The sequence below is a fragment of the Cryptomeria japonica genome, chromosome 9 (genome assembly GCF_030272615.1).
Source record: "Cryptomeria japonica chromosome 9, Sugi_1.0, whole genome shotgun sequence".
Classification (NCBI taxonomy): domain Eukaryota; kingdom Viridiplantae; phylum Streptophyta; class Pinopsida; order Cupressales; family Cupressaceae; genus Cryptomeria; species Cryptomeria japonica.
The window spans coordinates 517,219,575-517,231,682 of NC_081413.1; positions in this window are offsets into that span (position 1 = coordinate 517,219,575).

Consider the following 12,108-nt stretch of genomic DNA (forward strand, 5'->3'; position numbering starts at 1 on the left):
GCAAGATTTGTTTGCATCAAATCTTGGGAATACAATTCTCATTCATTTTTGTTGTAGGATGAGATGGCACTTGTTTATGTTGATGTGTTAAAATAAAGAGGAAGTGGAACATTGTTCGTTAACATGAATTGTTTACTTTTGTATGGTTATGAGCGATCACTCAAGAATGGGTGTCAGTAATAAACAAATTCGTCATTTAGAAAAATTATTATGGAAGATCTATTGAAGCATGTTGCTATGTCATGAAATTCTAAGCTTTAAGTTATGAAAAATAATTTATTTAAATATTGGTTGTGAACATGAGAAATGATTATTCCCTAATTATTACCCGGACAGAGCCAACTGGCAGCGATAAAGGCGATAGAAGGGAAAGGTCAAATCACACTAGCTCGATTAAAGGTCCACACATTCCTAGTAGATTTCCTAATTTTGATATCTACTCGGACATGAGAGATAATAATCACCTCGATTATTACGTCCTCTTATCTCAAGTTCGGCACAGATTTTATATCAACTTTGGCTTAATTCTACCTCGGCTCTGCGTTTCTGCTAGAAGGTCTCACATTTACTCTGTTAAGCTGGAGGAATCGAGGGGGGGGGTAGGCTCAGACTGAAACCCGATAAATTTGATGAGTTTAGAGCTAAACCAGCGGTGTGGTTCGTCTGCTCGGAGAGCGCCATTGTTAAGTTCATGAAAAATATGAAGGGAAACGAAGAAAGACTCTCTAAGCAATTTGTGACTTTCTGGGAAGACAGAAGAGTTACCATGGGGGGTATCTCGTTCAAAATCAATGACGAGGTCATAGCCCAGGTGACAGGTCTTTCTATGGAGGGGAGGAAATGGAAAAACCAAAGTCGTATTGCGAATACCACCAACCTGAACCAGTTCTTCCGCGAGGGCGAAAACCTTGTTAAGAGGGCAGGTGGATTCAACTAGGAGGAGCTCCCTTCCCCGTGGGATGAGGTCTGTTACATTGTGATGAAGTGTTTCATGTTGGAGGGAAGGTATGGTATCTTTTATTACTACCATCTCCCTTTCCTTAACCATTTGAGAAATAAGGACTATATTTCCATTCCATTTTTCTTGTTGCATTCTCTGGATATTAATGTAAAGGACATTGTTGAAGCTAAGAAAAAGGGGAAAGATTGCCCTATCCTCCACAAGGGCCTCATTCTTTGCCTATACAACTTCCACCTCACTCTCTGCCTGCCCCATTCTATCTCTGTACATAATGTGACTAATACTAGTCCTTCGACCCACCATACTGCTAAAAATGATGCTAACCCCCCTCGGCTCCCGGAAATTGGCTCTTACAGCGAGAAAACTAGAAAACACTCCCCTGAAGAGGTCAAAACTCCTAAGAAAGTTAGAATCCATGAGATTGATTCTGACATGGATATCACCGACGAGGCCAATACCCCCCGCTGCTCTAGCAGGCTTGCCTCGAAACCCTCAGAAAAATCTCTGAGAGACCCCTCCTCTTCGCATGACACTGGAAATTCTATCCCAACTGACAATGCAGTTTTGCTCCACCATAACCTGACCCCTCACTCTGTCAGCTCCACCCAGGCTTCTGAAAGCCCCACTTCTTCAAAGAGTCTGGAGCTTGCAAATTCCCCCTCCCCGACTTTCAGACTGGAAAAAATGATGGTCGTGGAGGAGGCGAGTAGCATAAAAGAGGAGGAGGATAACAACCTAGCGGAGCTGGAGAAAAAAATGGTGGGCCTTTCTGATAATATGCAGGATATCACCAGTAGACTGGAGGCGACGGAATCCAAAATGCATGATGTTTCTAAATTCGCGTTGAATGTGATGTGTTGCTCGTCTACCACTATGTGCCTCATGCAAGAAAGTGCGTCCAAGGGTAAAAGCAAGGATGATGAAGACTACAAGGCCTTGTTTAATTTTCTCACCAAGGAATGGGCAAGAAATCTCCTCCCCAAGAGGAGCCATGGGAAAAAGAAGTAAATTCTCTGAATGCAGCGGAAAGCTGGTTTTTTGTTTACGTTTAGTAGCCTGCGAGCAAATAGCGTTAGCCTATGTTTTTGGTTGAATTTATATGTCTATTGACCTACGCGACATATGTCCAAAACTCTGCTTATTACTGGTTTATTCCTGCTAAACTCTCATAGAATGATAATAGTTTTTGATAGAGGTAAAAGGCTATAACTCTGCTGATTATATGCAGACAGTGGTTCTGCCACTGTTCTCCTTGTTGTTCCTATGGGTCAGCCCCCTTGTTTTTTGGCTGCTTCTAATATCAAAAACATGAGAAATGTGTGGTGACTTAATAAAAATAGGCAAGCATAATATAAGATAATGTAGTTTGTTATATAGAACAGTTAAGTAAAATGCATAGTAGCATGACAAAAAGCATGTAGGAAAGTGTGGTATTTAATGTCAAAATTTTACTCGATTTTGTCTTAACTATAGACAAAGTCAATACTACTATTCTTTTAAGTAAATAAATTAATAACATAACTAGATTTTGAATAATATAGTAAAAGTTTAAAACATAATGGTTGTTTTGTTTGAATCAAATCATAAAGTGAACAAAATTATATGGTGGGTCTACGATAGCTTGAGAGTGTAAAGCTCCAAATGAGAAAGCATCAATAGCTAGAGGACATAAGATTATTCCAACAAAAGTTAATAATTTGAACTATTCTAAATGGTGTCCTTTGAGGGGTTGTATTTTAAATCTTTAACTTACAAGGCTTCAAGTATCAAGTATATTATATGTCAATTGCTTTGTCATTGGTTTCCTCGATTACTCTATGTGCATCTATTATGTATGATAATAATAATATAATATAAATACATAATATATTTATAAAACCCTTTCGAGTGTTCAAAGTATATAATGCCTTATTTTTAAATAGTTGTATAAAACTCTTTATAACTTTATGGTGAAATATTTGGTTTTGAGTGAGCTCGAAACTCTAGCAGAAGCGATACTTTTCACTTTGGATACAGGATTTATAAACCTAGGTTTCCTTGCTAGTATTCAATGCCATAACAAAATGTTGTTAGAAGTGCCTCCAACAACAAATCTGGTGCATACAACTCCCATAAATGTGTCAGGATAGGGCTAGAAAAATATGAGACTGAATACATAGGCATGCCAAGCTAGAGGCAATTCAAACCATGGAGAGTTGGTCACTCGTTAAGCGGAAAAGATAAATGGGGTTGCACTTGAATTAGGTGAGGAAAGGACGAAGCAATTTAATGAAATGACAGATGATAGACTAGTGCATGCTAACATCTTTTTTTCCCCTACAAACTCTAACAAGGGAAATATTACTGGTGGAGGGGACCACACAATGGAAAAAACAACCAATGAGGGAGCAAGTAAATCCCTTGAATTTATGCTTCTTGATGAAGTAATTGAATGTATTCAAGATTGTTATCACATGTTTGTTATCCTGTTTTTTAAGAGGTATGCCATCTAAATCATTTTTTTGCAAATGGGCTAAGCTTAATTGGAAATGCAGGGGTTGGAAAATTGAGGTATTGAGAGGGTTGGGTAAGGGCTATGTGTCTTATAAATTTAATTATATTGAGCATGCTTAGGTGTTACAATACAATACTTTTTTGGATCTTTTGCGGTCAAGTTTGTTATTTACAAGCTTAGACCATAGATTTTCACCTCGAAGAACCATCAAGATCACATTACCCAATGTGTGTTGAGATTCCCTACTTAAATATGGCCTTCAGATCTTTTTTGAAAGATGTAGTTTTCGAACTTGGAAGAGTAATTTGGTGTAAGAACATTTCAAACAAATTTTGTAGCCTTAGGGTTTATCCCACAGCCTACGTGGAGATGGACCTAAATAATCCTCTCCCCAATAATATCAAGTTAATTGACCCTGAGTTTGAGTTTTCCTAGCCTTTAATGTATCTGAATAAACCTGATGCATGTTTTTTACTATTGTCGAGAAGATCATTTGATAAGAGAGTGTCCTATCAGACAAAATATATTTGTCCAGCCTCAAGTTTTATTTACCACCAACCCTCAATCTTTGCAAACCTTGTCTCATCTTTAATCACAACACGAGACCTCAAAATTTTCACAAAAATAAATTAAGCCTTCAAAGACTTCATGTATTAATAACAAACATTTTGTCACTCCAAGTTCTTTGTGTAAAGATGTGGTGGGGTTTGACCGTTAACGACTAGTAAGGAAAAGAAAAGAGTCCTCTACATTTACCATGGTTCAAAAATGATCTTATGGGAATTGTTGTGGCTCAAAATGGTCCTAGGTTCTCCCAACAGTCTTCCTCCCCTGAAGTATGCTCTTCTACAAGACCTCGAGATCAAAATTCTATGTCCCCTCCTTCTATGAGGTAACAATCAAGATTCCCACAATAACTACAAAAGAGCCAAGTCCTTATGGTCTATCTATTGTATTTGTTAACTGCTTTGAGGTTTTGCCACAAGAAGAAAATCCTTTAAATTTCTCTCAGTCATGAATTGCAAAATCTTCTCATGGAATGTTAGGGGGATTTCCCTCCTCGTCGCAAATATGGGATTAAAGAAACTATCATTAAGTGGAAACCTGGTGCAAATTATCTATAGGAATTCAAGCCTAATGGACCTCATCTTAAGTCTTCTCTTTGCAATGTATAAAGAGATGCTACTTTTTTCCATACATTGCATATAGAAGGTAGAGGGGGGTTGTTATTATGTTGTCTTCATGGATTAATAAATTTATCATTGATAAGTGAGAGGACTCATCACACAATTATGCGTGGACCTTGGCCTTTATTGAAAGATAAATTATCGATTTATGTTCAATTTATGCTCCTAATGATGCAAATGAGAGGTGTATATTATGGGGTTGGATGTGTAACAATCTTCCTAATGTGAACAGAGTTATAGGAGATGAATTCAACATGGTTGAATATTCTATAGATCACAACTAACATAATCATATTAAGCTAGGCATGGAAGAATTTGGAAGTGGTCAAATTGTCATAATTGTATTGGGGTAATTGACCTAATTCATAACAAACACACTAATCATGCCCATAACTATCGTTCACACGATCTAGTTGTAGAGTTGGAGATGAGAGAAAGTTTAGCATGTCAGATAGGTTCTATGTCTCTCCTAACTTGCAACCTATTCAAGAGGCATTTGGTATTTTGGTAAAAGTTGATTATTCTACTACTCTTTCAAACCATTTTCCCACCATTTGCTCCATTTCTAGGTCTATAAATTGGAGCGGGGAATGTCAATTACCTTACAAGCTCAATGTTTCTCATTTAAAAAATCCTCCAATTATTGTTGCTTTAGTTGGAATTTGGAATTATGTATATAAGCCATGAGAAGGGAAATCTTATAGAGATTGGTGACATCATGCTATTTCTTAGTGCATTGAGTTCTTGCACTCGTTTAGAAGAATATTAGCTTGGCACGGGAAACATAAAGAGAAATCACTTCAAGGGAAATTGGAATATACTAGAAATCTACTACTTTATGATCCAAATAATTAATTTAGAAGCTTGTAAACCAAATTAAATTTGGTGACCTTGAAAATGTTTTGATGCATTTTTAAAAGCAGGGTGTGTGTTTTCTATGTATTTAAAATATAATATGAAGGCATACCGATGTATTTCAAGTTTAATACTACCTTGCAATCATTCACAAAATGATCCTACAATGTTTGAATGAAAGTTTGTTAAAATAAATAAATGATGAAGGTTGTATTGGGTACTTTATAACATTGTTCGCGATATGTAAGTTCAAACCATATTACCTTTAGTTTATGAGAAAGCCATAACGTAACATCAAGGAGTAAGTGGCTTCCTGATGTGTCATAGGAATTCATATTTTGGATACTTTTCAACAACAAGTTCCTGTCCAACACCTTCAGCAACAACTATAACCATATGTCCATTTTCTCTCATGCTTGTTTCCATGAATTCATAAATGCCACCTTATCCTTCAAGATCAAATGGCAATGACTTTAATCACACACACACACACACACACACACACACCTTCAGCAACAACTATAACCATATGTCCATTTTCTCCCATGCTTGTTTCCATGAATTCATAAATGCCACCTTATCCTTCAAGATCAAATGGCAATGACTTTAATCATACACACACACACACACACACACACACACACACACACACACACACACACACACACACACACACACACACACACACACACACACACACACACACACACACACACACACACACATACACACACACTAATCTTACAATTTTAGGCTTAAAAGTGTTAAACACTCAAAGTTGACTGACATTTTCTAGGATAAATATGTTGCTTGAGGTGTGTGGTCACATTAAGTATACACTTCTAAGCTTAAAATTGTTAAACACTCAGAGTTCACTAACATTATCCAAGCTTGATATGTTTCTTAGTGTGTATGGTTTAAGGTTGGCCGATAAAGTGGTGATTCAAAAATTAGACAACAATCTCGCACGAGACAAAAATTTGGTGATCCTAATTAGATTATCGGTTAGATATAATCACTAGGAATTTGGAGGAACAACTTGTAATATCTTCCAAACTAAATGTAAATTTAGTTGTAAAACCTTGCAGTTCATAGTATTGTTACTTGTGTCATCAGTGAGCTTCCGTTTCTATAGAATTCTATGCATTATGAATTCTTGAGACATGATATTATAGTATTTATTACATGTTGCTTATATCTATAAGATATAAAACCTGCCAAATGACATTGGCAATGAAATCTTATGCATTTGAAAGTACAATGATGGGGATGTAAAGATTTAAACTCAAAGAGTCAAAATATGTGCATAACAATGTTGCAGGAAAGCATGATCAATTTTGTTACTTATATTCTTACTCAAAAACAAAATGTCTAATGCTCATTGTGGAGGAAGATGGTGCATTAGTTCGGATTTAGCTGTCTCTGCAGAGAGGAGACACTAGAGTAACAGTGTGACCAATTGTTCAACATTGACACAGATGGTCTAGAAGCGATCTGCGGAATAGTGGAGGGTACACTTAGCGAGTATAGGCACTGGTGCGATGGGTACATCTACGAAATCATTTTGTGTCTACTTGTTGATGTATTGCCATCCAAGGAGGCATGTATTGAAAAATAGCTAGATTTGTCAAGGAGGTAGATGCAGATGTCATGGGAGGTGTGGTCATGGAGGTGGAAGAGGAATGGGCTAGCATTCTGGGTCCCTTTTTTAACCCAGCGATTTTTTTGTCGGATGTTGAATGCTCGGATTCGAAGGATGAGGAACAAGTTACAGTAGTGGACCTCAAAGCCAAGAAGGAGGAGTTCATGAATAACGTCTGGGAAGTGTTTCGAGTGGGTGTCAAGAATGATGACATGGACCCCTTCAGGTGGAAGATGCGGTTAGAGGTGGGTTGGCTATCGAAGAACAGTATTGATCGGGTGGCGATGATCGGGTCTCGAGTTGCTACCATTTTGAGGCTATTATAATCTGGCCTGCGTAGTGTCTTGTTGTAGTAGTTTATGCTTTAGCTTTTTGTATGTAGGGAGTTTTTCTGTTAGTAGGACTATGACTGTAATATCTTTTCATATATAATATAGGGAGCTATCCCCATCAAAGATAACACTTGCTAAAAAATTAAAAAAAATTTAAAATACCTGATTGTTGAACATGGCATTAAAAATGTAATGAATCTCTCAATGCAAACAAGGGTCTTACACATCCCTGCTACTACATCAAAAATACTTAATTTACTGATGCTTGAATAGGATGCTTAAATTACCAAAATTATTGTAATTCTAAGATAAAGCCACCAATTATAAAGTTTAATGCCAGTCAAATTTGGGATTGTTAATTGAGTAAGTAAACAATAGTTAGCCTCATTGTCTTGTTTGATTCCCCAAGAAAAAAATGCAAATCAAAATTTATTGCAGTATCATTGTCAATAGTTTTATACTTTCAGTTATCCCTGCAACTATAACTTTCAAGCCATGCTTCTAAATTTTTTGCAATCTTTAAAGGTTCAACTACTTTGGAATGGTGTTTTTTTTTTGCGGTTTGGCATGTTCATTAATATTGTACAAATAACATATAAAATTATAAATATATTCATATTGTAGCATAAAAGTAGTAATAAAGATCCTAGAACGCACAACACATATTATAGATGAAGGAACCATAAATTATTTCAAAAGTTTGTAAGTACCTCTTTATTAAAAGTTGTAATTCCCTTTGCATAGAACTCAATGAGAGTTGTATTTGATGTCACTGTCAAGTGGTAGTGCACAAGTTAAAATGTAGGAAATTGTGAAAGCAGGAAAATTATAAATCATGATTTGAATACAACGAGGACTTAAGGTGCTTTAAAGCAAGTGATGTGTTCTTCTAGACATACAAGTTGCAAGAATAACAACAATGTAAGATGAGTGCGAAATAGAAATAAACATGTATCATAAGCAACATGTATTGAAATTGAAACTGGAATTTAGAATATCCATACCAATAATCCCTAGGATCATTCAGAATGTGTAGAAGCGATGATGGAGAAGCAAAGCTAACATGTGGTAATAAAATGCTTGACACAAATATGTATTAACTATATTAGCTAGATTTTTAAAGAGAGTGACAAAACATGATGAAATTAGCAAGGAAAAGCTACTTAGCAAGCGATTGGTAGAATCTGGAATAATCTGGAATAGAGAACTGAGCCAACTAAGTGTTGCGAAGACCATTTATTGTAGGTAGAAGTGGAACAATGTTGACTCTTTTCAAAAGAAAAAATACAAATTTCAATGTATTTGTGATATTACATGTGTTTGTACACATACTGTAGACGTATAAAAATAACCATATTCCTAAATGAATATTTTATGTTCATTTCTTTATTTAATTAAATCCAATTTAATTAAATTACCCGCATTCCTCTATTTAATTAAGTAAATTACTCAATTTATTTAAATTAAATTCACTATACCCATTTAATGAATAAATCATTTTATTCAATTAAATCCCCCCTATCCACTTTTAATTAAATTCAAATTTAATTAAATAGTTATCCTAAATTAAATAAATCTAATTTATTTAATTGCAACCAAATTGAATTAAATCATTTATTTCAATTAAATCCTATTATCCCTCCATCCACTTGCAAAATCCTATATCTCCCACTTGCCTTCCCAAACCCCTTTCTAATCCCTTCTAGAATCTTCTAAATGCTTCTAATTAACCTAACCCCTCCTCTAAACTTTGTCACATCCCTAAGCAAAGGGGAGTCACTTCTCAAACCCTCAAAGTCTTTGATAACCATTAAAGGCTTTCAACCTTCAACCACTAAATGGCTCAAAGTCTTTGATAACCATTGAAGGCTTTCAACCTTCAACCACTTAATCCCCAAAGTCTCCAATAACCCTTAATGGTTAACCCAAACCCTCCTACATGGTTAAAACATTTGTTTTGACTCAACCTTCATCCAACCCAAGGGTCTCGTCAGGCCATTAATGCTTTGACCATGATTATCTCTTAATCATTTGCACAAAGGTTTATCCTTGGATTAACTCTTAATTCAGTGGGTAATCTTAATTTAGACTTGACCCTTAGCCTCTAGATAACCATGAGGTCTTCTCAGGCATTCAATGTCTCCAACCCCTCCTCTCAATCCAACCCTATGTTGACACTTGTCACCATTTCATTGGTGCAAATTGTGCACATGGATCCCCAACTTTCAAATTCAACCCTTGATTGAATCTTTCAATCCTGACCATCCATTGCCCTATTTTTGCTATAAATAGAGCTCTCATTCCTCCATAACAATCATCCTCCAAATTTGTAGCATCACACTTATGCTCAAATACATTCAAGCTTTCATATCTCATTTTATGCTTATCATTTTAGCCTCTTTGAAATCAGGAATTAATCTAAATATGCATGTTTAGAATATTTTCTTTATCATTTAGCTCAATCATAGACTAAATATATCATGTTAGGATAGTATTCATACTAACCTTGTCATCTTATCATCTAGTTTATTGCATTTCTAGAATCATACATAGCTCATAACACATCTCATACTAAAATCTATCAAAGTATCTCTCGTTCTTACATTTGCCATCCCTAAACCATTTTGCTCAGTGATCTAAGAGCAAAAACATTAGTTTGAGGGACATTGTAAGATAGAGAACCATGGGACCCACCTTGGGAAGCTGAGCAATACTTTGTTACTCCATAGCTTGCACCAAGAAGTCCTGTGTGTGTGTGTGGACTAGTATTCTAACATATTTTCACATATTGAGTTTTATCAGCCCACTTTTCCCGCATACATTTCTGGCGCCCATCGTGGGGCCCGACCCCAAATATCCAATCGGTTTTTAAAACTAATCACTTTTGCAGGTCCGCGAGAAACGGGAATCAGTGCGTGGGAAACATTCCCTAGCGCATCCAACTAAAAGTTCAGCGCATCCCGCTTACTATTTAGCGCGTGGAGTCTACATTGTAACGCGTAAAGACCCTTCCTCAGCGCATGGCTCCCTCTAAAAATTTCCTGTAGGTCTCGGTGCGGAAGAAAACCAGAACAGCGCATCCAATAAACAACATAGCGCATCGAGTCCACTATTTAGCGCTTAGAAACAATCATCTAGCGCGTAAGGTCCTTTATTTAGCGCATGAACCCCATTAAAACTTTTCCTGTAGGTCTCAGCTCGGCTAAAAAAAAACAGACTAGCGCATCTGCAAATTATATTGGCGCTTTGGGTTTGTCTTCTAGCGCATCGAGTTTACCAGTTAGCGCTTGCCGTCCATAATCCAGCGCGTGAGGTCTATGCATTAGCGCACCAAATCAGTAATTTTCCTGCAGGTCTCGGGAGGAAACAAAGTAGCGCATCCGGAACACAATACATCGCATTAATATATTATTTTAGCGCATCAAACACATATTGTAGCGCGTACAGTTTGTTCTATAGCGCATCACAGACAGAAGATTAAAATTAAAATTGTAACAACAATAGAATTTAGACTTGTCGAAGTCCACCGAAATCCCGATTTTCCAACTCGTGGCTCACAATTTTGCAGGGCTCTAACAGTTTTTTTGCAGGTGGGTCAGGACATTTTGTTATAAAACAATTTCTTTTGTTGACCACAAAATCAAAAATTTTGCTTTGTTGACCAAATTCATTTTCATATATTAGAATATCATTGATGTGCACGGATAAAATAAACACCATGTTTTTGTGGAGCAACATCTCCACATAGATTTTAGTACATCACTGAATTGAAAAGCTAAAAATAAACAACTTGTTTGCTTTGTCTCGAAAGTGGAAGGAATATGCTCTCCCCTTAACTGGGTGATCAAAAATTCAGACCGCTCTTACAGCTTTCATTATTTCAAGCATTTACATCCTTTAGCAGGCCTGCCTTCCCGAGGAGTTGGAATCAACTCTTAAAGCCATTTATGGCCGGTGTGAAGGGAACGACCTAAGTGGGGAACGACTTTGACGCCAAGAATTCCAACCCACTATAATCAAATGTGGAAAGTAATGAAAGTCCTTTTCAACGGTTGCGCGCAGTGATTAGCCTTCCCCCAGTATCCTCAAGATACGTAAAGCCTTTGTTCTAAAGGTTGGGAAGCCTCTTGAGGGAGTTTATCACTGACGGCCGAACGGGAAGCCTGATTACGAACCTTAGAAATAGAAGCTTTGAACCGAGTCAATAACCAAACATTTGTAATATCATAGTGCAAGGGTGGGGAAAAATCCACTCCCAAGATTACTCACCATATATCTCCCAAGATAACTACTCAATTGTGAAGCAATTCACTTTGAGTTAATTTCTGGCAAAAGGCAAAAAAACGGACACCCTCTAGGGGGTGACACGACTGTTTGAGCTGACGGAGTATCGAGACTAGTGAGCTATGATGTTATTTATGACCCTTGATTAAAGAGTCTTTCTGAAGTGTGTTATTTGTATCCAAACCTGTTAAAATATTGGGGATTTGAACACATCCTCGCAGAACATACACTTTTTGTTAGATTAGGCAAAATGGTTATACTTTTGGTGCTGTGTTTGCATTTATTACTTCAGAAAATCATCCATCACACTTGAAAATTTCACAGCAAAATTTTAAAATTCACAAAAACCAGAT